At 41.5% G+C, this 27,951-nt stretch overlaps 2 protein-coding genes across 2 annotated transcripts in view; both read left to right on the top strand.

Moving 5' to 3' along the window:
• The window catches only part of LOC115354312 (inositol-tetrakisphosphate 1-kinase-like), a 578,973-nt gene that overhangs the window by 339,164 nt on the left and 211,858 nt on the right, over positions 1-27,951 (top strand). The window lies entirely within an intron of this gene.
• The window catches only part of c22h14orf180 (chromosome 22 C14orf180 homolog), a 150,470-nt gene that overhangs the window by 103,154 nt on the left and 19,365 nt on the right, over positions 1-27,951 (top strand). Inside the window, exons 3-4 of the mRNA XM_030044663.1 lie at positions 7,179-7,291; positions 19,466-19,500. The gene's annotated coding sequence lies outside the window, so the exon portion shown is untranslated. The remainder of the gene's footprint in view (positions 1-7,178; positions 7,292-19,465; positions 19,501-27,951) is intronic.

Here is a 27,951-nt window from a genome sequence, read left to right as displayed (position 1 = left end):
GCCATCTTGTATAAAGTAAATCATAAAGAATGCTTGTTGTTACACCATAACCCTGTGTAACTATTGCACAGGACTATGATACACCGCATTTCAGATATCCTTTCTTTTCTTGCCCCATGCTGCTTCCTACAGCATCAAGCACATATGAATGAGTCTAATTACTCATTATCACATAATTGATATGTAATTTAGAAGCAGTCGTCGGAAAGTTAATTGCCTGTCACTCTGTTTGCTGAACATACTTCTGATTTGAATAAACGAAAGGCAGAGAACATTAATGAAAACATCTTCAGTCTAATGAGCTAAAATATCACCTGGCCAGTGTGTATCACCAGGACTGGTTATTAAATGGCCCACACTTTGCCTTGTCATGCCCCCACTCTTGAATATTCAAACACCCCAACCAGACCAGTTTACATTAAACTCCATATGCTGCATTAGCTTTTGAGCGTTTTCACATGTGAGAGTGCAATCTAATTGACAGTGCGGAGGATGCCTATGTGAAAACAGAATTCTTTTAAGTTGCACTCGGAAGTACAGGTTCTCCACTATTTCCATTAATATCCCCGGACCAGATTTGCTGGAATGGCATTCATATCTCTGGAATTGAATCTCCGGTACCTCAGAAAAATGCTTGTGACATCTGGTTCTTTTTCCATATTCTTCAACAAAAGTGTAGGCAGAGAGCATACCAAATCAATTTGCACACTTCTGCGGCAAACACAGGAGACAGATTGTTGTTTGGCATTCCTTGCAGTCATACCAATCTGCCTTTGGACCCTGGTTTTCCCACACAATGGGGAGACATGCTTGTTGTACACAGCATGTGTGGGTTGACACGAGTAGAGGCATACCTTGGCACACACACGCACAGAGGAAGTTGAGTTTACACTTGTAATCTTGCTGTAGATATTAATGAGTGGTGGATAAGTTCATCTGTCACTCGCCATTCTGTGTGTGTCAGCCTCCATCCGTGAAACAATCAGTCAGCTCCACTTGTAGGGCGACTGATTTTTCCCACCAAGTGGCTGCGCTTTAATGGTTGCTCATGATTCATGTCTTCAGATTAACACGTTACTCTCTGCACTGACACACTACCCATTTATTTCAGATTAATACTGGAAAATTCTACAGGTCAGGCTAATGTGTGTGGTAAAGGACTGTATTCTTGCTGTGAATGAGGAATGGAGCAGATCAAGGCTTTACTCACAAGAGGACTGTCTCCCCCCAGTGGCCACTCTGCAGATTGAATGGAAGCTTAATGCGAAGAAATGTTGGATTGTTGGCTGTCAAGGTAGAAAATATGGCAAAGATGGCATATTATCATTCATCTGAATCTTCAACACCATAACAGTCTCTTTTTTGTTACTCTCCCTCCATCTCTCTCTCTCTCTCTCCCCCTCTCTCTCTATCTTTCTCCCTCCCTTCATGTCCCTAAGTCCTCTCCCTTAAACCCACTCGGGTGTGCCTAATGAACAGCATTCATCAAAGTCTTATTCCTTTGATCAGAGCAAATCCACTGTGCCATGCCTGTCTCTCTACTCCCCAACATGCTGTAGCTGTGGACCCTCCCTATAACCGGCTACACTCATAAGTCTTCATGTTAAAAAACAAAGATGCCCATAGGGCTGCCCTCTGCTTGTAATCATGTATTTCCAGCGCAGAGCTTGTTATTGCATGATGTACCACACCTTGGAAACTTTTGGCTGCCTCAGAAGTAAAGGAGCATGCAAAAAGGACTTCTCCAATCAAGTTGCAGTGAATATACCAGGAATTTTTGCTCACAGATTTGTGGGCTCACTAAAAGATTTTTACAGTGGCTTAACACTTAATGAGCTCTGCCGTGTCAAAGAGCCAGTGACGCCCATAGCTTCTCCAAATGGCTGTGTAGTTGCTAACCTGTGTCTCCATGTCCAATGAGCAAATGAGCTCGGGAGAAAGGAAAGAGTAGTGTGACAAATTGTCAAGTGGTCCAGGGGCTTAGGACAGGTGTAGGGGGAGGAGAGAGAGGAGGCTCCTTTTGGCAGGGCAAATCTATTAGCTGGTTTACCAGATTCCCTTCACTAACCCCCCGCCACCGAATCTGATTCCCCCGCCGTGGCCTCTGCCAGCATATGAGCTCGGGATCCACCATTAGCATTCATCAAGCTGTAAAGAGGAAGTGATGGGGGTTTGCAGCTGGAGCTGGTGTCATGTCAGGCCTGGAGAGCCATCACTTGTCAGTTCCAGCCGAACCCCCTAACGAGGGCGGAGGTACACTACATCATATGCAGCAGTGATGAGGCAGGTCGGGCCAGCAGGCATCATCCCACTTGAGACAGAAAGAGAGAGAGTTGTGGGAATAGGATTTGTCCACAAAAGCTACTACACTGCTAAAAAAAATCTCCATCACAAGTCATTGCATCTCATTTTCAGTGTTAAAGCCTTGTTTTTCTTTAAAAAAAAAAAAAAAAAAAAAAAATCTGCTAGATGGATATGATAATCCCATAATTTCCATGTTAATCAACTTCATTCCAAACATTTCTTGGATCAAGTGTCTTTTTTCTTGGTAATAGTGGGTTGATATGCCTTATTCTGCCTTGTTTCAACATATTTATGAAAAAATCCCAGAATATGTGAACTTGCATTGGAAGCAAGGGGATTATTCATCCCACTAGCGTATGTTTTTTCAGTAGTTTTAATAAAAACACGGCTTTAAAACTGAAGATAAGACTAAACGGCTGAAATAAATGGAGAATTTTGCAGTGCGTATAGTGTGTATATCTTACCAGCGAGTAGGTAGGGTCTAAATGGCTGGTATTTTGCTTGGCTGGGAATACAGTAGTTTCCTTACTGGGATGAAACGTACAATATCCATCAAATCAAATAACTGTGACATGTGGAGGTTTCTGTGTGTGTGTGTGTGTGTGTGTGTGTGTGTGTGTGTGTGTGTGTGTGCGCTTGTGTGTGTGTGTGTGTGTGTGTGTGTGCGCGCGCTTGTGTGTGTGTGTGTGATAGGGAGGAACATCTAGATCTATTTAATGAGTCTATGTTCTTGTAAACCTGTATCCAAAGGGTAAAAGCATAAATCCCGCTTCTTTATTGGATCCCATCCTAGCCACATTGAAGCTGACTATATATCCAACAGCAACCGCAGGCTAGTCCCGCTAACAACCCTGCCTCACACTGTGACAGGACAAGCCATTAAAATCATAAATAGAAAGGTTCTAATGAAATATCAATTAGGCCATAAGAGAAGACCAGTGCTACTTTTACGAGGAAAGAGCTCATTAAGAGGACTACTGCCAATGCCATGGTATCATTTTGTAATTTTCCACTGATAATCCAATTAGTCCACACATGATTTCTCCTGGTGCAGAAATCTTTGTTATCGGAGTAAAGTTTGACCGCACAGGGGACTTATAAATCTTAGAAGCTCCTTAAAAATCAATTATGACATTCTAATGGGGGCTGTAATCATAATTATTATATCATAGTCCTGTATTTTTAGTGACTGGTCATCTGTAGCTTTCTGATGGACTTCCACTATATCTGACACTCATATAGCTCATATTGTCCATACTAAAATTAATATTCTTTCATGAGAGACTATTCTGATAGTGTTGACTCTGGGAATGATTGCCTCCATGATTTTGGCTATTTCAGCACTCAGCATGGCAGACAATAAGAAAACATACATTTTTAATCACATATGGTTTTTTCCCCCTCACACAGTGACCTTCAGCCCGTGAAAATTCAACTCAATAATTCAGTATGCTGTTCATTTCCCCCCCTCTGGAACACACACATGTACAGTATGCACACACACACACACACATACACACATGCACATGTGGAGGATGGATTCAGTGTAGTAGGGTATATGAATTTTGATTGCTGCTTGGGGGGGATGTGTTTTCCTACTGACAGCTGACTTGTATCACCCACCTTTTGTTTTGATTCCATTTATTTTTCTTTCCACCATTTTATCTTCCTTAGCCCCCTCAGCTGTGCTCGCTGCCACTGGCTACCGGGAAATAAATCCCAATTTCTTTATTTTCATGTTCTCCAATGCAGGGACCGGAGATTTGATCTAATTGACCTGATGCTGGGAATTTGTTTTGAAGCAGCACCAAGTCAAACAAATCGTCTTGATGTGTTTATATTTTTTTTTTCTGTAAGCTATGGTTGTTGGGTCGTAGCCTACCATACTTCACTTTATAATTCATTGATAAACTATGTTCAGTATTTTAAATGATGCACATGAGGAGTGTTTTTATCAATTATACATGAGAAAGGCCTACCCATTTTTGTGTGGCCATGTCTGTTTCCTGTTTAATTTCACACCTGACTAGCCCAGACCTGAACACAAGTGCAGCAGTCTGCCTCCACCTTCTGTTGTTCTCTGTCACATACAACACTGTAAGCAACTTAAGTTTCATCTGAGTCACACAGTGAGATCACCCACTGTTTTTCCAGTCTAATTCATCCATGACCTGTTAGCACTGGTGCTGAGCCTGTGTTTTATCAAGAGTTGTGAGGGTGGCAGTGCTGCAAACAGTGACAAAGCATCTCCTTTGTTCTTGCAGCATATTCATATTTTCTCGTCCTCAGTGGTACTAGGAAATAGATCTCCACAAAAGCAAGCCATAAGTTGGTTGTATTTACAGCTCAGTGGTGATGCACAAAAACCGCAGTTATCTGACATTAGTGTTAGTTGTAGAGCACATGTTTTGTAGCGTTGCAGTCATTTATCTGTTAGAGGAAAATTTCCCTTTTTATCCCCAATGAGACCCTTGAGTGTCTGTGCTGGAAAAAAAAAACAACTAATTGCAATGATATAGAGCGCTGTCACCATTAAGATAAAGTACACAGCAGCGGTTCCTGAATGAAAATGAAGGCAGTCTCCTCTGAGTTTCCCAGCAGTGCTTGTTATACTCTCCTAGCTGGTGCCCCACAGGTAATGCCAGCACTTACAGCTCCTCCATGTCTCCATACACCTGTACGCAACTCCTCCCTGATGCATGCCAGCAGCTGCCTTGAAACTTTAATTCAGCGCTGATTCTTTACTGACAGCTCTGTCAGTGACACACAAATTAGCCGTTACACTGATGTGGCCAAATGTCCAAAGAAAACATCTTTTGGGAGATGCAGAATGTGTTTGAGTTTGAGGTTATTACAGTAGGAAAACAACCAAATGCATTATTGAGGTGGTCTGAATCCAAAGAGGAAAACACACACATACACTCACACCCCACCACACACCAAGAGCAAATTTTTGTGTTTTGAGCTGGTATCAAGAGACCATCTTTGATGCATAATTGATGGTGTAGGCTGAGCTTCTTATTCTTCATAGTAGGAGGTGCTGTCTGTTGCATTTGATTAGGAGACAGGAGCATCATAAAGTAATTTCTCACTGTAACCTTGTGGGAAGTTACACATACACTGATCCTCCTGTGGTTTACCGAGATGCTGCTTCAGCAACCATTTTCTCTGTCAGCCGAACAACAATACCATCAGAACGTAACTCTTGAGAGAGGACAATACTGTTCACACGGATATAATGCAGCCTGCAAATTCAGCTTAATTTAGATTTACATATGAGTTTTAGTTGCCTATATCCACAGAGCTATGCCATATCTTTGCAATAATCCCCTCATCATATAGAAAAGTGCCAAGGAATATTGAACACTGCAAGTTCATAAGATTGGAATACCGGCCTCCTATGGTATATCAGCATCTTATGAATTTGCCCATGAATACAAATTGCTGCTTAAGAGGAATTTATCATGCAACTCATTATACTAAAATGTATATGTTACAGTGCGTGAAAACCATGTCAAAATACTGCACTTATTTCCACAATGATAATCTTTAACCATTTCTCTACTGCTGAAGGTGACAATTAAAAGTTTGTAAATTGACCAAAGTACAGGAAAGGAGATCCACACTTAAAACTACTGTAACCACTTAACAAAGCATACTTGATTTATTACATAATGGACTTTTTTTTCTTTTTTTTTTTTTTTTTTTGGCTTTCGTCATTCTCAATGGCATTCAGTTTCATACAAAAATTTTTAAAACCATGGCTGATTGAAATATTATTATCTAAGCAGTGGAAACAGCAGCTCTTGAGTGCTGCTGTTGAGATTGCGGGCTATTTGCCAACCCTGTGGCTGATTTACAGAGCTAGGCGAAGGGGTTGTGTCTCCAGTCTTTACTGTATATTTCCATCTTATCCATGACATTTAGAGAGCCACTGAGGCCCATATGGCCAAGGTGATCCTAGTCCCCCCATGCAACTTCCCTAAAGACCTCCATAAAGTGTCCAGCTCCGGGGAGAGAGAGTGAAATGCCAGTAGACATTTGAGGAACTGGCAGGAAATGTGATTGTTCATGCTCCATAGAGGATGGCTGGAAATAGATTTGAAGTGCGGTGATTGTGATATTTCTCGATGGTGTGTAAAGGGCTAGTCACCCCTATTTCCTTCACTCCAGGACTCAATCAATACCAATTTAGGTTTTATCAATAATTCACTGTTGGCTTATGATTGCTACTCATTAGTGCTGGTGCTCAGAAATAGAAGAAGGTATTTAGGTGAAATGAGATAGGTTTCAAAAGTCACACTGAGTCATCACCTTGTTCTTATGTCTGTGGGATAACAAAGCCCCAAAGGAATAATCTGTTATGCACACAAGCAACTACAGTACCAAATCTGTCAACACATTATGGAGACAAATGATACTGCACTGTCGGTAAGAGTCAAGAGGTTACACTTACTAATGAGGAATATATTTACTCATTACAGTCAGATGTAATCCAAATGCATTATACAGTAATAACAGTAATTGAAGTGTATTCCTGTAAGTAATGGACCCACAAGACATATATTTTTGGAGAGGGGATGACATTGCTGTGCTCTCCTGATCTTCCTGCTCAGTATTTTAGGAGCTTCGCCATGCATTGTCGGGAGCCATCTCTGCCCTTCTGACAGTACAAAAACCCCTCTGCCATCTATGAGAATTTTTTCAGGTTCGTTACATTACGCAGCTGAGTGACCTGCTGAGTGAAACGGTGGAGACAATGTTATCTGAAATTGAACTGAGCTTTGGTCATGGAATGTTCCTAATATCATCAGGTGGAGATGGGATTGACCCTGCGAGATAAATGCAGCTGCGTAATTATGTGTCTTTATCAGGCCGAGGCAGCGCGGCGCTGGAAGGAGTCATCTCGGCTGTGTCCTTGTCATCTCTACATGAATGGTGCCTTGGTCTGGAAGCACGATGCCAGCTTGGCCCGGCGACAGGAAAGGTGCCTTTTTAGGGCAGATTCTCTTACACAGTATCAAGTCACTGATGCATGCTAGATTGCTTTAATGTTACCAGGGGTTACAATGCCCTCCCTCGCATCGCTGAACCACAAGACACACAGCAGAAATATTCACCTCGTTTGTTATGTCTCATATTCAGTGTTAAAATCATGTTTTTCTGAAAACTAGTGAAAAAATCTACCAGTGGAGTGAAGTAGCCCTGCTTGTTTCCAGTGCTAATCAACTAATTTCCAGAATATTTTTGAATGAAGTGTTATTTTCTTGATACTAGAGGGCTGGTCTGCCTTATTCGGCATAACGGTACCTGTTACCAGAAAAATTCCTGAAACAAGTGAACCTGCACTGGAAACAAGTGGGATTATCCCATCCCACTGTCAAATTTTTCAGGATGTTTAAGAATGAATATAAAACTATACGACTCTTTAAGATTACTTTTTTGCAGTGCAGTAAGTATGTTTTTATGACGTTGTATTGTTGCATTGTAAATTTCATGTTATTTTCCTAGGATTGAACAGCCATCTAACTGCAGGAAAAACAATTTATGTTTCTTTTTTTCATGAAGAAAGATCCTGCTTGCTTTTGGAAAAAAAAAAAAAAACTTATGGGAGTTACAGAGCACAGTTTCTGCCAGTGTCTGTGTCTGACAGACATAAACATCAACATTACTGTCGTACCTGGGGCTGTTAATGTAGCCTCTGTCGGCTCAAAGTGGCTTTTCAGCTCTTTAAACCCATTACCCCTCACTCCTTGTGATCACACACACACACGCATACACACCCATACAGGAAGCGGCCATCATGCTCGGTGCATGTGATGTGAGCTGACAGTGAAACACTTACCGTTTGCTGGAATATTCAGGCCAATGAGCCGCTCCGCCCGCCAGCGGGGCAGCGGCACAGTGACAAAAGGATGCCCCTTCCATGTTGTGTTAGAGCACTGTCCTGGAAAAAGGGAAGTGGGAAATGCAGCGCTCCCTAGGTACAGAAACAGATGACATCATCGAGAGCCTTGTGTGTGGACAGACTGAAACACACACACACACACACACACACACCTACATAAAGGAAAAAAATCAATAATAGATGAAGACAGCAAATGATGCAAAACAGCCACCCAAAGTCTAGCCTACTTTTATTTGGTATTTCCGGCATCAGGAGAATTAGCTCAGAAAAATCAAATAAATTAAAAAAGACTATAGGCATCCACCGTGACTTATATCACACCTCTGATCTGCCTCACCACAGGTCTTTGTCTCTTTCCTCCTTACTATTTAGCCTTATCTGGCCCTGACTGAAAGGCACAAACTATTTTTCTTGCGGCTGAGGCCATTTAGACAATGAAGTATGAGTTTAGCTTCCAGTATACACTTCCTGTGTGATGCGACACTGATACTGGGTGGAAATGAAAACCATCTGAAGAAAACAAAGACCTATTTAGATCATATTCATTTTCCATCAACCCCCCTTCAATCCACATGGGTTTTGTCTTCAGCAAAGTAGCACTCTTCAAATTACCAACAGATTTGGAAAAACATAACCATTTTCTTGGATAGATTAGCTGCGTAATAACCCCGCTTTATCCCCGAGTATCAGCTGAGTGAGAAGACACCATTGAGATCAACATAAACATGATTAGGCCATGAGCAGCTAGTCTTTTTCATAACTCGTCTGAGGGCCTCATTCCACTCCAGCTTGTCTTTGAGATAATGCCCTATTTAATTAGAAATTGGAGATATCACATTGTTTTTTAATGAGTGGAGCACTTTACCAGAGCATATGAGGCATCAGAGAATCATGCACAAGAAGGGTAATGGCTGCATGCAAGGACTTCAGGGATTCAGGCAAGATGCATTTTCACTCAAGTGCTCTTTATTCTCTACTCTCTATTCTCAAAATGCTTTCCTCTAATATACTTTAACATGGGGAGAGGGAGTACTTTGTGTAATTCTGTGCAGTGGATGTGTAAAATTTCACTTATTACCAGACCTATTTGGTAAAAGTGCCACATTTTTCATCTCTTCCGGTTTTTGTTTTTGTGTTAACCACTCATGCACTTTCAAAAAAAACTCATATACAGAAGCATATACACACTTTAAATCATGCTGTAGCTCACCCTTGCATAATCTCTCGTGCTCTATGATTTCTGTCTCGAGCCCATCTGTGGAGTGGGAATGAAATGCAAATGTATTTGTTTGCTTGGGGAGAGCACGGGAAGGGAGCGCTGAGCCATGAAAGCTGGTTGGCTGCCGCAGGTTTTCAGCAGGGGCTCCCAAGCCTCTGCCAACTCGGTAGCACGCTCAGGGGCTTTGACCTTTTGCCGTGTCACTGTCCTGGAGTGAGGAGACGCCAAAATATGTGCCCCTGTCAGACTGGGGGCCACTGATAGTGCCACAAATCCCACAGCATTTTATGCTTCTAATGTGTCCAGCCATCGGTGGGGCCACTGAAATTGACCCTTGAGGAGTTTACTTTATATTTGGGTGTGAAGGTTGGGGGAAAAGTGAACTTGTGGCAAATGCCTCTGTGCCTGCCGATGCATCTCAGTTAACAAGGCCAGTTAATGACTTGTCAGCTGGCAAAGGTTAATGTATGATGTATCAGTGGAGCAAAGGGTAATGTATAATAGATATACCTTCTTAGGGGAAAGCATGCACATTTAGATTTCATATTCGATTAGCGGCAGCAGCCAAGTGGAAACGGCTCCAAGAGGTTAGTATTTTTCTCACACCGCCAAATGTGATGTGGGTATGGAATTTAAGCTGTGGAGAGGAGGGCAGGACAGCATATAATCCCTCCATGTTATAGGAGACTCTTACACATGATTTGTATTCAGAGGTGAGATACTGATGGTGTCGACATAATGATAAGAACTCTGTCAGCATATCAGATTGCGTGCCGCTAATAGGAACTGTGCTATCATCATCATAGTGCTCCACCAGACTCTAAAACGTCAATGACAGCATTGTGACATGAATAAGAAATGTCCCTGTGAAGAGCATGGCTTGAGCCATCAAACTGTGATCACTTGTGGTCCCAGGCAGAGGATAAACCAGGCCAGCGGGATCTCCTGACAAGGTGCTGACATACACCTTTGCTTAGGCTGTCCTGTGATTTGTCACCTCAGTGACACGACTGTGTCACTGCAGCATGGGGCAATAAAAGTGGCTGACATCCATCCTGCAGAGAGAGACACCACAAACAATACTTTAGGAATTGGTGAACTACCCCAACTATAAGAGAGAAGAGATTCAGTTCATGGTGCATCGTCTGTAATGACTTCAGCTAATGCCAACTCCTTCCTACTACTTCTAGTTTTCTTTTCCTTTTTCTCTCCCTTTCACACTCACCAAAAAATCAGCAGTGCAAAATGTCTTAGCAATACATTTGGTCTCATTTTCAGCCTTCAAATCTTATTTTTCTTCAAGCAAGTGTGAAAATAATATAAGCAGTGTTGATGTTGACACACATTTTTGGATTTAGTCTCATTGTTGAAATGACTAAAATGTGACTAGATTGTGACAGTGTGACTACTCACCATTTAGTCATTTTATTTTGATTTAGTCTAGTTACTGTTATGTTGACTAAATCTCTGATTGAATTAGTCTGCTTAGTGTCATTAAAACCCTGAAAGTTGGTGTACACTGCCCATTTGCAGATAAGTGAGCCTATTTTGGGTTCTGGAATTTGAAGAAATATTCTTTTATATCATGCAAAACACAGTCATCATTTTTATTGACTAAACTCACACTGACTGTGAGAAGTGTGGTAATTCCACTAGTTTCCATTGCAGTGTAGCTCTTTTCAAGAATTTTCAAGAAACCAGGATACAAAAGACAGATCACTTCAGAGAAAAATTATAGTAAAAATTGGCACCTGATTCCCCCAAAAAATCTTACAACAAGTTGATGTGCATTGGGAAAGAAGTGAAATTGTCTTCCTCCATTGGCAGATATCCAACTTTGTTTTACCGGGGAAAATGACCTCATGCAAAAGTAAACGATGTTTTAAACAGTCAAGTGTGCGCTCATGGCTCGCCTGCTCGTCCACGCGGCCGGAGCGCTGGGCATTGTCTCATCTGGCCCCGCCTCCCCTCGGTGAAGTCCCTCTCCACTGGTTGACACTGCCGGCTCTGTTAAGATTAGATTTGAATTTATGAAGATTGCCTCACCTGGCGCACGGCTGTAATCTATGCCGGTGTAGTAATTCACGTTTGGGCTCTCATTTCCAATGCAGTCAAGAGGAGCCATATTTCACCATGACAATGTAATCACAGGCCCACATTAAAAAGTCATTATTGTTTAGAATCGGGGGCCTGACTGAGAAAACACTGACTATACTATAGCCGTCTTTGTCATTCACATGGATGTTTACCCAAGAACAGAGGGCAAAGTGATTTAAACACGCGCTTACAACCGTATTGATCACATAGGGGGATTTGAACACACATGCACACACACACACACACACACACACACACACACAGTAATATCACTGTCCATTGGATTCACTTCTCCTTTTTGTACTGATTAGCAAGTAATCTCAGTAACAAGCTGTGATCCCTGCAGATTAGCAAATGGATAAGTAGGCAACATGTTTGCTCTAGGACCTTAGACAAGCTATAATCTGTCTCTGCTCTGTCGCCCAGCGGTCTTAGATTGCTTGATGTTTTTGATGTGTTTGTCTTTATTCAGCTGTAATAAAACCCAGCTTTGCTCAGTGCTGGAGGTCAGGTTATGTGGTTCAGAAAGTAATGGCTGCTATTAGGTGTTTTAAACCACAAAAAGCACAGTGCTTATTAAAATGGGCTTTTAGTGAAATTGCTTTTTATTTACTAATGGACTTGTTTATTAATAGCCCATGCTTTTATTTTGTAACTCTCACCAGATACTGCATTTAATTCTGGCCCTGGATTGCATTTCATCACATTTTCTCATCTTCTGCGTCTCTACACAGCAGAAAGAAGAGGGAGTCGTTTCTTTCAAATAAGCCAGCGTGAGTCCTGGGGCATGGTGTTTTACAGCCGACTGCTCAGCACCTGACACTAGCTTTGATCCTGACCCTGGAGGTCCTTGTCCCTGACTCAGTTTCAGAAACAAGATCAAATCAAAGAACAAACAAAAGGCAGGACTAACTTGTTTGATCTTTAGATCATCGTTGATGTTTTGAAATCAATCTTTGAGATGGTTGCTCATAAAAAGATTCCGTCTTTAACCGAGTGGAAAAACATAGTGTGTGTGTTTCACTTCCTGGCAAACAAGTGAATTAGGGCAAAACAGTGGCTATTATTATTTTTTTTAGCCAGTATCAGCTTATCAGGATGCATTCACTGGTGAGACAGTATTGAACTCCCTCTCCTCCCCGACTTTAATCAGCATAATTTCTGGGAGAATCAATAAGTCCTTTTCATGTCTCACACTTTTCACGAATTTTCTTTCACAAATCAATAGAGTCCACGGTATGTTGCTGTGCGTCTGCTTCCCCCTGGCCGTTATTCCAGCACAAGGCTAACATCAGCTCTGTTCAGCTTTTTCCTTGTTCTTGTCAAAATGTCAGATGCAAGTGACATCATCTTATCCATTTTCATACCGCCTGAGAAGGTTTTTTTTCTTCCCTGTAGAATATATTTGTTTCAGGCCTGTGAGATAGAGACTTCATGAGGAACGTCAAAACCAAAATTGTTCCAAATCCGTAGGCGTATACGAGAACCACAGAACATGGGTTATTTTAATGAAACATCTCCAGTATGAAGTCCTCTCTTGTAGAGCCTCTGCTGCTCCGTAATCCGTTTAAATCGATTTGAACATAAAACCATGCTTGGGTATTACAGATGTATTATTTCAGCATTTGAAGGGTGAGGTGGTTTCTATGAAACACATATCCATCCCCAGATCAGTTGGGATTGCAGAGCCTTTGTTAGAGCTGAAGCTTTGTTTTCCTCCAGATTTATGATCGTTGCAGGGAGTTGGCAGGAGCTTGTGTGATTACTGCTTACACATTGATTTATAACTCACTTTTAATTATCTGAGGGGGCCTGCAGTTTGCTGGTGCCAGTACATCCCATCTTTTGGGACCAGGAGGGGGAAAGGGGGCCCTCTTTGGTTTCCTCCCCACCCATCCTCTCTCTGTATGTGGGATGAGACTTAAGCAGGGGTCTGCGGAGCCACTGGCAGCATCCCAGTCCTCCCCAGAGTGGACCAGACAGATGTCTGACATTCATACCCAGTCTGGGATCTGAAAGCGGGCTTTATGGAAATATGAAGCTGCTGTCCACTGGACATGTAACTCTAACTAACACTCCCCAGTGTCCTATAAATTATATGGTTGTAAGAGCCACACAAATCACTACCTAAGCCTATGCTCTCTAGTTACTCTCTTACTTCTCACTTTTTTATGGACTGCTCTACTGTGAAATTACAATAGGCAGGTCTCATTTCAGCATGGAGCTTACTGTCTTTCTACTGTATATTTCCATAATTCTTTCAGTATTAAGATTTGTCTTTATAGTTATATGTGTAAAGTGGAATGTGTGAAGTGCCCCCCACTGTCCCTAAATCAAAGCCTTAAACCTACATTAAGCTATATCACATGCTTTTTTTTCTACAGTAAAATGTCCAATTGCTATGTGAGTCATCACTGTGCGTCCTCTTTCCAGCATACAGTTTACAACCAGCCTGTTGCTGTTTCCTGGCTTTAGCTCTGTATCAGCTCCTCGTCAGCTCATATAAGCTCCTCCTCTGCCCTCCATTTCACCTGCTCGTCACTTCATCTTTATTCAAAGTGCCTTGAAACCGTACATGCTGTAGATAAACATATCCAAATTTCAGATCAGTTATGCTACAGCCTCTGCCACAGTGCAGTCAGCTCTGCAGTGACAGAAAGAAAATTCAACAAGATCCATGTGAGAGTGAAATTACATCCCTTATTTTCATCCCAAACACACACACTTTTTTTCCCCTAACTTTCAGCTTTATACACTCATTTCCATGATTTGTTGCTTAATTGTCATGCAAATTCTACTTAATGTTTTCTTTATTGTTGCTGAAACACTCTAGAGTCATTAAATCTTGGTAAAGAGATTTGCATCATTATATTAGCGGAATAAAATTTATAGGCCCTCAGTGGCCAAACAGTTTTTACTTGCTGTTCACATAATCAACAAAAAGGCCAAAATAGGCCAAAAAGAGATCGCGGTTGTCTGTAAATACCTGTTAGTTGAAATCCACAGGCAAAAGACGAGTTCTCCACTTCTGCAAAAGACCACCATGAGCTTTAAGAGGAAACATCAAAACCATCTTAGTTTTTTCTCCTTTCCTCATTTTCTCCTACTTTCCGCACTCACTGTATTTGATGCAAGTCACGCCTGGAAAATGTAAGGTATAGCCCCTGCAGCTTTAAGCAAATTAAAGCTTCCTTAGAAGCTCAGTGATGTAATTTGAATAATGAATTCAGGACGTATCCCCACTATCTTGGCTTAAGATGGCTGATCATGTTAATTCTGCTGGCTTGTTCTTTAAATTAAAATATTAAGCCATAATTACAGTTTTTTTTTCCTCTCCATAAATTTGTTAAAGCTTGTCTTGGCTCAAATTCAATAACTGCTGAAAATGGCAGTATTGGCTAGGTAGAAGAATTAGAGACTAATCCACACAGAGAGCGATCCAATCTGATGGCTGCCATTTCATAAAGACAAGGTATAGAATATAATTCTTATACTCTAATAACCAAAAAGAATCATGTTAAATCAAATCTCATACTTCATGTGATATCCTAAGTCCTACAGCACTGTGCACCAGAACACGAAAACAGAGACACTGATTATGAAGAAACATATCTGTTGTAATCATCATTATCATAACTGAACTGCTTGGCTGGTGCTCAGGGAGGGATTTGGACTTGGATATAAGGGGGGTTAATTTCAAGCAGGACTGTTTTGTCTTTCCTAATTATTTTTAATGTTGCTCATTAAGCTGTCCCTTGGGGGAGGAATCCAGCGGTCCTCTGTCTGTTTGGACCTCATATCAGCAGCCACACTGACTCCCTATTACCTCCCTATTGTCCCGTAGTCCTGCTATGTGTTTACCCTCCCAATCACCAAAAACAGCAATGGTGATCAGGCATTAATGAGCTGGGGTGGAAAAGATAGGTCTCAGAAATACTTTATCATTCCTCTGGATGCCATTATTCTCCCATTTTAATCCCTCTGTGCATATGCTAAAAATACTTGTAAGTTGACATAGTATTAATCTTATTTCATTGTTTAGTCTCATATTTACTGTTGAAACATTTTATTTATTGAAAAAAAAACAAAAATTCTGCCAGTGAGGTTATAAGGTTTTACTTGTTTTCATTTTTATTTGTTCCAGGAATTTCTACAATATAGAAACAAACATAAATTGGTTGAAAGAGGCACAATGAAGCGGGTCACTCCAAGACAATAACACTTGAAACAAGTTGATTTTCACTGGAAGCAAAAGAAACTACAGTACGTCAGTTCACTAACAGATTCATTCATTAATTCATTTATTTCCCCAAGCCACTTGTTTTCATTAATTTAAGAACAAGACATTTTTAAGACTTGTACAGTATGGGACAGTTCTCCTCATGTCCTCCAGTCACTTTTCCTCAGTGTCTGGTGTTGTCTGAGCCCTGGTGCTGTAGAGATGAGAATGGCAGAAAGTGAGACACGCAGAATCTGTTCCATCATGCAGATCTTTCTCATTTCCTCATAGACAGCCTCATCATCCCGTCTCTTCTCTCGCTGTTTGCCCTGCCTCCTTGCCTCATCAAGCAATACATGAACTTAATAAGGAATAGCTGAAAACCAGTGCTTGGGATATCAACTGATTGTGTTAGCAGGTGTGGTGTGTGAGGGGCTTTTCTCTCGCTCCTCCACATGGGCTTCATAATGTGATTAGTGGGGCTACAGGACCCCATAAAGGAGACATGCCAATCTGATTAGGGAAAGGACAGAGTAACTTCTAGAGTCCTGGGTCTGGGTAGAGTAAAACCCCAAGACCAAGAAGGTTCAAGCACAGCCTGAGCAGACCATGAGGTTGGGTACAGACTCACTTTATTAGCATGTTTACTTTTGTTAAATGGTTCAAAGTAGATGAACCCAGTTGTCTAGGAGTGGGCTCTCTGTTTCAGATCATGTAAACATTATTGCCTCCATTTTTGTCTGTGATTCAATAGGATGTGGAATTAATAAAATCTTAACACTGCTGTCCAGTGATGCAGCAGCACAGTGAGACTCTCCAGTGCAAAACTATACATGCTCACACTGATGTGGGCCCATATGTGGCACTTCACTGCAGAGGTAAAAACTGGCCTTAAGCTATGGTGATTGGAAGAACAGCATGCAGCACTGCTGGTACAGTAAGTGTGTGTATGTGGAGGTGTGTACCAAAGGTGGTGGGCATGGGGGGATTGGTGGTGTCACTTTGATGGATTAGTCGGCTCATTGCTCGCTGCACCGATTAGGTCAGCAGCCCAAGAGACATCAACATGCCTACTCTGAAATGCTGATGCTGGACTTACTTACCAATTATAAGTCACTGCATCACTGCCAAGTGATGCTGCACATGCTTACCACATGTGCAGTGAATAAAAGAGCGAAGCCTTCTGAGAGGAGAAACAAGCAGCAGACAATCAGTGTAGTTTATTTGGTCAAATCTGTGCTCTCTGAGGATCCTCTGGAGTTGACATCTAATAGGTTTTCAAGCCCCATATCCTCTAAACACATGCATGCACTGTTTCTCTTTCCCCTTGCAAGTGTTTGTGCAGTTGCATGCTCACACACAGTTGGGACAAAGGCACACATGCTGTACTCTCACACACACTTTCCACTGCTCAGATCTGGCTATGCCATCCTCATTCACAATAATGCTCTCCCCCTCTTCCCAGCAGCCCACTTTCATTTGTTCGGTGGTGAATTCTCTGGCTGTTAAACTGAAGGATTGACTGTAGAGCTTGTCAAGCTTTTATCTTTTCCCCTGATACATTTTCATTTCCACTATGAGAGGGAGGATGGAGCAGCATCCAGTGTCATTATTTTGTCTGAGACAAGCCGATCTACACGGCAGAATCCAGAGACGTATCATCTTCTGTGAGTCATCCCATTGTTTCTCAAAGACATTGCAACATTACTGTACTAAGAGAGATCATTGCACTAGAATTTTATGGACTATTACAGTGAGAGCTATGGATCTGGTGGCCCCACTTCTCCCACACGGTAATGCCATTCATCTATCCCACACTACTTTTGCCCTGGTTTAACAATGCATAAATGTGATTACTGGGGGAAAAACTGTTTATTTCTGTTTTATTACCGTGCCTGAAATCACAGCATATTGTTTTCCATTGTAGCCTCATTTTCTACAAATGGACCATTTCATAAGTTAAGTGGCTTGTCTCCTTCAATTCAGAGGACTGTCCATTTCTGATGGCCATTTTCTGTTTTTGCTGTTTCCAGCACGTTCTTAATTAAAGGACCTGTCTGATCTGCGGAGATTTCCAATTGCTGTATTAGTCTCTGTGTCATCAGCATAATCAGTGCTTTATGTATAGCAGGGCCTTGCAGTTCATTGCTCCCATCGGTGCCCATCAAGCGGCCAGTTCCCAGTCTCAGGCAATATTATGTCTACCTACAGAGCAACTCTGAGGCTGAAATGTGATTTTTAAAAATTTCCACCACTTAAGAATGGAGATTAACTGTAAGAAGAGGATTCAACCATAAAACACATTAACACTGTTCAAACAAAATATAGCCCATTCCTGCTTTACCTTGCAGTTGTGGTGTAGTTTTAGTGCAATTTTAGTTTAATATTCTTACATTGTAAGTTGCAATTAGTGCGGCAGAATTACGACAACATAATTCAGCTGAAATACAATCTGTACATCTGCAAACAGCACAAATTTTGGCACAAACATCGTTGCGTTTTGTTGTCCCTCTGACATCCTAAACAAACTATGCAGCTGTGGAGCTCACCGCCCAAATACATGCCTTTCCAGCCACTGGCGTGATGGAGGATCTTGGGAAATGGTGTTTTCTGGTTTCTGATACTAAAATTCTGTTTCTTCACACAATTATTATTTAATGGTTAGACGGTGCACTTTTGTTTGCATTCACTGGGTGCTAATTGTAATCAATGTATGGTTACATCTACCTCAGCCTTTAAAGCTATCAGGGTTGAAGCTTCCATTAAGGATCAAATTGTATATTTGATTTAAGATATTGTTGACATTCTATTGTTCAACCAAATGACAACATAATTTTGTCAAGGGATTTTGTTTTCCTGTGTAAAGAAGCCAGGCCTAACATTTCCATATTGATGTCCCCATAAACAGTATCTATTGCAGACATTAACTCTCCTGGATAGAAAACAAAGGGCTGTGTGAACGAGGAGAACTCCAGCTGTAGTAAAAGCCTCAGCCACGGGAAGCGCCACCACCGCAGCATCATAAAGATAAGACAGGTGTTCTCTCTGCTCTCCAGTCACTGTGCCACTATGTTGGCTTTTGTCTGAACACACACACTTCTTTGGATGGATGCCTTTTATGGCTCATGTCACAGAGAAATACACTCCTATTCCGTCTGATTGCTCTTGCCTGCTGGGCAGTTACCACACTATTGTCACTGTTACATTGGTGGAACTAATGGATCTGATAGGAGTCTGTTTGCCAAGCCCCATGCATTTGAATGCATCACTGTCAGTTGTGGATGTATGTGGCTTTGGCATAGAATTGCACATGTTCAGTTTTCTAAATAGTCAGTGATATAGTATATGGACACCCAGGAAATAAAATTGTTGCTCTTCAAAAGAGAGTAAACAGATTTGATTTGAATTAACTTGATTTGAAAAACCTTGTAGAGTGTAAGCACATGGTGAACAATCTGTGGTTTGATTAAGACAGCCGCACTCAGTGTTCAGATGAAGACTTGTCTGCCCTCTTCAGGCCTGGAAAATAATTGTGCAAAATCTGTTGAAAGCTGACTCTGTAGATGATCAAATTCAGCACTGCGCCTGTATGCTCACATGCTATCTGAATGTCGAAAAATCCAATTAACCTAACAGGTGTTGCAGGTGCAGTGTTGGGTGTATCACGGTAGATGTACTTTGTTTTTCTTGTTTTATTTTTTATTTTTTTCTGTTTCAGAGGCCCTCGAGGAGAATATCTAACCAACTCACCAGGTAACTTATTTGCAATTAGATTTGTTTTATTTGCCCCGTTTCTCCCCACCAGCATCTGTGGCTGCTGCAGGAGCCAATTACTCCCTCACTAAAAAAAAGGAGGAAGTGCAGCAGAGATCAGGTTTTGTGTCCTTCTGTGAGTGAGTGAGTGCGTGTGTGTGTGTGTGTGTGTGTGTGTGTGTGTGTGTGTGTGTGCGCGTGTGTGTGTGCGTGTGTGTGTGCGTGCGTGTGGTCACAAAAGAAAGTACAAGCTTGTGTGTGTCTCATGTGAGACTGTGGCAATGCCTCCACAGTGTGTGACAGCTCCCACCCAGGGGGTCTGATTCGCCGGGGGACTCCCAGGAAATTACACCTTGCTCTCATATCATTCCATCTTCCCTGAGCCTGTTGAGCTGCCCATTTCTCCACACACTCCCCCATTGCAACTGACACAGTTACTGTACTACTATACCATCAAAATGTTACAGCAGCCCAGTTTCTGAAAATCCATTTCATTTTTCAGTCTTGTCTGCGACTTGCAGTAATGGTCTGCTCTCACTCCGCGAGCTCCCATCAGTAATCCACATTCAACCCGATACTTGATGGCCTCACACGACCTCAGACAGCAGATGCAATTATGACAGGCCTAATGCCCCACTGAATGGCACTGCCAGACTGCTTTTAGCCAGGCAGAGCTCTGCACCACCCTGCAACCAAGGACTATACCAATCCATTCCCCTCAGTATTGAATTTACTGAATGACATCATTGTATATCAGAGGACAAAAGTGGAATGCTTTAATGGCTATCAATCTCACAAGCACACACGCATCCATTCTACCATGTAGGCAAAAACTGAAAATACCCTGGTATTTACTGACAGATTTCTGGGTTAAAAGAGAGTTCAGTGGAATCAGAGGAGGTTAATAACTGAGCTTTAGACCAGTGTGATTCAGGATTATACACAGACTCCCTAAATCTTCAGACCCTGGCCCAGAGACGTCTGACAGTAAGCTGTGTCTGGCTATAGACAGAGAGCTTACATTACAGCTGAATGGTTTTGGGAGAAAGGAACTTGGGGATCAGCAATGGAGTCTTATTTCACTCTCCACTGAGGGTTAGGTGGAGGTCATGCTGGGGTTTTCCTCCCGCCGGGTCCATTCACTTCTGACAAGAAGGTAATCAAGCAAGAGGCATGCTAAAGCCCCATACGTTGGGCAGTGAGTTAGAAGTGACTTCAAAGATGAATTGTTAAGCTTTTCTGTTTGGCTGCTTTAGAGATGATGTTTCCCCGAGATGTCCCAGCATCTCTAGACAAAGAATAAATCAAGCGAGAGTCACTGAATGGTGCACTGCCTTTCCCCATCCCAAACAATATATGGACAGGTAGAGCACCAGTTGATCCCACAATAAGTTGATGTATGGCTTTAGGAAGCTATTGAAGCAACTGGACACTATTGATGTTTTTTTTTCCTGATATAAAACTGATAAGCTAAGATCTCCTCAGTCCTGTAGGGATCTGGTAGACATTAATGGCATTGGGAGGATCAAAGTTTGATGAATGCGTCCGTTTTTAACAAAGGCCGATTCCTGGCTCAGAGAAGTTGATGTTCCTGGTACAGATTGCGCAGTTTCCACCTAAAACATTGTGATTTTTGCCTCAATGCACTGAATAGATGGCATAGTGATGCAGTTACAAAGAAGTTGGCTGAAACAAAAAGAGATACAATCTGCATTGTTAGAAAAAGAACACATCGTCTCAAGCCATAAAGACAGAAGATGTTTACTTTGTTGCGGTGAGGTCATGGCTTCCTGTACAGTAAACAATATCATAAAGGCTAATTCTAGACTGGTCTTTTGATGATTAGTCTGTTTGCTTCATGGGTACAATTCCCCCCTCATGATATGGCAGTGGAGCAATGAAATTAGAACAGAAAACAGCATGTGGTTTGGATACATCCTCCAGTAATAAAACCAATATTGCAAGATAATTATCATGGATTTTTACAATATGCCCAGTGCATTACTCCTGGAGGGGAAACTGTCAAGCGTTTGCAGATGAATTTTGTTTTTTATTAGCCCACAGTAAAACTGTGCCTTACTATCTGAGGTGTAAAGCAATAGCCCAGCTTTATAGTCAAAGGAATCCGCAATAAAAAAAATGCTTGAGTGGTTGCATACTAATGTAATGTGCAATGTAGTGCACAAGATATGTAGCCGTGTTGTTTGACACTACATGTTTTGTTTTGTATCAAATTAATGTACAGAACTCTCCAGAGTATAGATTTTAACGTGTCCTGCTTTATGTAGGTTATGAGCAATCAAAAAACAAGATGTTCTTACTCTTTCCTCTCGGCACTGACATTTACAGTACAGCAAAGATGATGTTGCCCTTAAACCAACCATAGAGTGCCATGGTAACCATCAGTGGTTGTTCATTATTGATTGTGGTGCAGCTTTTAAAGAGGGAGGCAAGCCTCAGTTAATCCTTTTTAGTGACACCTGACACCAAAACTTCTTGTTAGTCGCAGTATCCACCAGGGAATGAGCAGATGGGAGGTATAAGAAATAAAAGCATCAATCAATAAATGTGTGTGTTTCCATAATTATCTAAATGTTAGAGGTTTAAACCGGAGTTTTTCTGTAAATAACAGAAAGCTAAAGGACAAATGATAAAATTAGACTTTGAGAATTCAGTTCTCTATGTTTCATACTACAGCTGATAACAGAACCATTTAAAGTTTGGATCCAAAATGTTTAGTTCTGTTTTTTTTTTTTTTTTCCTATAATTATAATACAATAGTAAGATAAATCATATTTTTCCAGGTGAATCTTGGGCTCAAATTACTTCTACAGATTTTCAGTTTAGGATATAGACCAGTGCATTCACATGTCAGTAAACTTTTTGTTAACTTAATTTTTAAACTTTTATACATTTTTTGGCTGACAGTGGAGATTTACAAGACATATAAGGGAGTGACATGTTAAAGCACTGGGCTGGATTAGAACCTAAGATGGATTTACTGCTATGTGCCTTCATCATCTCAGCCAACAAGATACAAGATGATTTTTCCCTATAGAAATAAATGCCAGGGAATCACTTCCAGCTGCTTTTAGCTAGCCGCACATTTTTTCATATTTTCTTTTTCTGCAGGAAATGTACTCCACTAGTTTTATCACTTCTGTAACAGAGCAACAGCAGTACATCCTAACACTCACTTGAGCAGCAGGTTAGTCTCTCCGACTCCCTCTGTGCAGCCTGTCAGAATGAGCCATGACTGGGCAGGTGGGATTGTCCCACCACAGAGATGTATGTATCAGGAAGCTGTAAATCCACCACGGCCTTCCATTTGTTTACGCCTCCTGTTTCCCGCCAAACAAACTACTAGATTTCCCATGAGAGCTCCCGGCCCCCACACAGCATCCTCAGTGGACATGCTTTACGGGCATCACAGCTAGATGAAAACAGTTAAAACGCCATTTTTAAAAAGGTGTGTGTTTGTGCGACGGGGGGCTGGGGGTGATGGGGGGTCATATTCAGACACAGCTAAAATATTAGCACAGAACGAGACGATATACCATAAATCGGCATGCCGATCATGCCTTTCATTCCCGTGAATAAGCTGCTGTGATTCATTTCGTAGACAAACAATTATGTTCAAATTTTATTTTAATTCATCACTTGATTCATTCATCAAAGCCCACAATATTGGGACAGGTGGAGTGGGATCTAAAGCGAGAAAGAGAATCTGTCTTCCAAACCAGCATGGTAGTGCTGGTACAAAATGGATTAATCATTTGTTTGAATATAGTCTAGCAGCGCAGCGCAGTCCAGGAAGTCTCTGCTTCTCCTCCTTTAAAATTGAATCAGTTTTCTCCATTTTTTTTGCACACACTAGCACCTCTAAGTTCAGCTTAATGTCAAGCTCACAATGTCTGCACACTATAAGATTTCCTGCTCTTGCCCAGTTTGGTTAAAGTCAAAATTAAGTCAAAGCTGCCATCCTAGTCAAATTCTCTCAATTAAGAGCACAGAAAAACCAACAGCAGATTTTCACCGTCATTTACAACTTATGGGAAATGGTCTAATTGGAGGTAAATCTAGTATAAACCTCGTCCTGTGTGTGTCTGAGTTTTATGTCTCAGTGCCAGAGTGTTTTATTAACATGATGCCTCACAGACAAGTTGACGTATTTCACCAGTGAAGGACGTGACCCTGGTTGTTTATTTCCCATGATGAAATTGTCCAGAGGTTGACGACTTCGTAAATTAACAGTTCATGGGGTAGAGGCTCTTGGCTTCCAGTGACCAATGTAATTATTAGTGTGTAATCACAGCTGGGCAGATGTGGCTGTTCAGGTATAGGGCTCTAACAGATTTTCTATGATAGCAATTGAAAAAGAGAGTTTCCTGACTGAGAGGAGCTTTGTCCATTTGGACTCGATGTCCCGAGGGACTCTGTTAGACTGTACTGGTCCTGTGCTGATGAAGGATTTTGCCCATCATTTGTGCTTCTAATGGCTGTGGACATGAGCTGTCTCTTTCTAATGTAATCCTGACTCTGAAGCTACAGGACAGAACAAATGGATTATTCTCTCGCACCAACAATCTCCCCAGCCATGAGAGGAGCACATTATCAGGGCCTCGCAAACCCAATTACACCCAATCAGCAGACCTGGTCATACACAATTTGATCTAATTTACTGTCAATTAATGGGACATCATGTGGCAGGAGCTGTCTGTTAACACCAGTGCAGTTGAAAAGCGGGTAAGCACAGAAACAGGAAATCTGGCAACTGCTACGGTAGCATCCATTTGCGATTTTGTTCCTGTTCCTCCACAGAGTTGGAAATCAATTTCTTACAGTGACCTCATCATGCCATTATTATTGTCTGGAAATGTCTTCATTGGTATCATCAGCATTTTGGTTCAAGAGTACAACAGCCAAAGATTATTTGCTTACTGTAGTGAAATTACCAATATCCCATTGTACAGTAATCACATTGTTCCTAATTAATTACCCATTGCATTTTCTATGTAATTCACTACGAGATGTGGTTTTCGAGACCAGTCATCATACCATGCTTTGTCAGCACAATTTACTGCCTCTATAGATTCATTGTATCGACAATCTATAAAGTCTTGGCTCCACACGCCCCCACAGCTGTTAGAAACTGTGTTGCAGAGAGAGAAATTAAAGGGCCAAGCAAACAGGGATCTATAAACATATTATGTGCTGTTGTTAATGGAAATGTCATCAGCAGAAATCTCACGACTCTATTGAGCGATGAGCCAATTTCCCTGAGTCTCTCTAAACCTGCTCGCATGTAAAACTGCAGGAAATTCTTTGGATTAAGTACGTACAGTGCAGTGGCACCGATCCCCACCAAAAAATGACCAAATTTTCCAACCAATTAAATTTAACGGCCTCTCATCCCAGTTCTGAATGGACCATGAGAAAAGGAATTCGAGAATAGAGGAGGAAAGCCTTTCTTGGAAGATGAGTAATGACACATAAACATTTACTGTGTGTGTGGTGTCCCTGCTGGCCATTGGCCTTCTCTGCCCTCCTATAATCACACACACACACACACACACACGCACACACACACCTCCCTCATTGAGTTATCATAAAATGAGGTGTGTTTCTTTCTGAGGCCTGTATCAGTGGTTGATTGACCGTGACACTGACCGTAGCTGCTCCTGAGGCAGCAGCGCTGGCTGGTCACGGTCATGTCTGTGGGTCATTGAACATGGGAAGAGGCAACGCTTAACCTTTAATATTATCATCGGCCTTCTTTCAGTGGTGTGAGATGTTTTTACCTGTGGTATCGTATTAAATCATGCGGAGAAGCCCAGTGAACAGATACAATTAAGGATTTTTTCAGTGTCACATTAAAAGTGGGAGATTGTATCAGAGTATCTGTATGTGAATGGCAGTATTGTCACACCAGACTGCCTTATAGTTTCACTACAATCAGGTGGTCTGATCAACTGACTGTTTTACCATCATGTAGTAAAAAGTGAACAGGAAACACTGTAGTTGCTGCAGTAAATTTGAATCTGTCCAATTAGCAACATACAGTAGTCACACTGTTGTCACAGGAAAACTCTCACAGTGAACACAAAAGTTGCAAAGAAGAAAACAAAATAGCTCCTAAAGATTGAAATGTATGTGCTTTGAGGATTCTTTGCATCCACTGGGATAAAGAACACAGGGCACAGTTGTGTAAATTAAAAAAAAAAAAAAACTTGAATTATTTCATAACAACAATTTGACAGCCTACATGAAAGATGAAAGATAAACTGAATTAGAGCATTGCTATTGTAAAGCACAGGGGTTTCCATAAGAAACAGGCCCATTTGTTAGAGAGCAGTTGCTTTGAGGCTTAATTCCCATCGCAATCGACTTGCTCTAATATGCAAGTGAAATGTAGAAACTGGTTTGCTGTAAATCACATTTCTTATGATTTGACAGTTCCCATCTAAAATTCATTCCCTATATGCACTTAGATGGGAAAATAGCTTTTGTATAGTCAGCTTGATAAGTGTGAGGTTATGAACATGAGCAGATATTCAATAATGATGCTGATTTTAATCTAGTGCGCTGTGGCTTTGCTGTGCATGTGGTATTGTGGCTCATTGTAGCTCACTGTGGCTCACTTTAGACTCCTAGTGGAGAAAACTGAAAGCAGTCTCACTGCTGTCTCTGGTGTATTCAGAGACTGACAGCTGGACACCTGTCTGTCCCTGTGTGCTCCGCTGACTGAAGCTATCTATTTAGTTGTCATCAGCTTACATTGATGAAATCACAGGGCTTTAGTTTTGCTATGAAAGGCTCCCAGATCTCATCATTATTTTTCCACTCAGTCACCTTAATGGGGATAAATCAGCCAAATGCAACAGCTTTGATGGAGTGGCTCACACCTGCTTGATGATGCAGGAAGAGGGGAAGCATGGGAGGGAGAAAATGATGAAATGATGAGCAGCAGCGAGGCTGACCAGGTTGCAGGTGTCTTGTTAACACTTGACCTTGATTGGTAGGTGCCGATCAGTCTATTTTGAATTTGAAGTTAGCCCATTAACCTATCCCATACCCAGTAGGGGAAGAGCCCTTAAACAGACTGATACAGTCGGCATGGCAACCCAAATGAAGAGGATCAGAAAGAATTTGCACACTGTGAAGGAAAAAAAAATCCCAAAAGAGGTCAACTGATGCAAATCTTTTTTTTGCTTTTGCTTTTTTTTTTTTTCAATTTTTCATTTTTTTTCACACATGAGCCTGAGACTATGTAAATTCTTTTTGGACATGTTAAAAGAATGCAGACATCCTTGTTTGCTCATTCAGCTCATGAATAAACTCAGAGTTTATTCCACGGGGTGGACAAGACATTAACATCCTGATGCATAACCATAAACATTCATCAAGCTACTGCAGGCATCAAATGATATCTTGTCCAAACAGTTTTGCCCTGTGTGGCTGATCTCATTTAAAACATAACTGCCTTACTAGGTGGCTCCATAGGTGATCTACCCATAATGGTTTGAGAACATGCCAGCTTGTGCTCTGACACTAAGAGGAGATTTATTTTTTCCTCATTTGTTTTTTGAATACAGCTTACCAAGAATGCAGTAATTCTACCCTAATAGGATTATTTTCCCTTGGTTCTCACGTTATCTTCTCCTGTAGAGCAACAGTGTGTCTGTAATCATGGCTCTGAAATAGTTTGGTGGGCAAGTCTTGTGGATGAAATAGCAAACAAAAGACCTAGGTGGCTACTGTTATTGACACTGTGCACAATATGATGAGACAGAGAAATGTGGTGGAAATGAAATGGGGTTCTGTCTATAAGGCCTGGCAGAGTCCTGCATGGATGTCTTCAATGGGCCAGTGAGCACCTGTGACTGTCACTGTCCACTGTTTACAAGTGGGACATCCAGTCCCCTGAGCAAGTGGAAGGGTAAGACAGAAATATAGGAATAGATGAGTGTGTGTGTGTGTGTGTGTGTGTGTGTGTGTGTGTGTGTGTGTGTGTGAGAGAGAGAGAGAGAGAGAGAGAGAGAAAACAGAATGGACAGCGTGGGAGTGGATGGAGGAGAGACATAGTATACAGTTAATTGCTGGATACTGTCTCACACAGATAGCAATCAGATCTACCTACCAGTACAAATAAAGTAACCTGACCTAATCTGATCTGATTGGATGTCAGAAGTGTATTATTACAACTATTGTGAGAGACTGATTTATTTGACAGTTAAAGTAAATGGTGCCCGCTAATACCTGATATTTTCTTCCAGTAAGCCACTGCTCTCTTTTTGCCAAGAGCAGCCTTCTACTGATAGGATGGTTAAGAAACTTGTAGACCTGCGAGATTTTACACAACAAACAGTACTTGTCAGCTGATCACATTTGAAACTATCATGGTTATGAACCAATACTCAGACAGACAAAACATTCATCAATGAACTTCAT

This window comes from Myripristis murdjan, chromosome 22 (genome assembly GCF_902150065.1).
Source record: "Myripristis murdjan chromosome 22, fMyrMur1.1, whole genome shotgun sequence".
In the NCBI taxonomy this organism is placed as follows: Eukaryota; Metazoa; Chordata; class Actinopteri; order Holocentriformes; family Holocentridae; genus Myripristis; species Myripristis murdjan.
The sequence above is the reverse complement of the archived record's forward strand: the minus strand, read 5'-3'. Positions and strand labels throughout refer to the sequence as shown.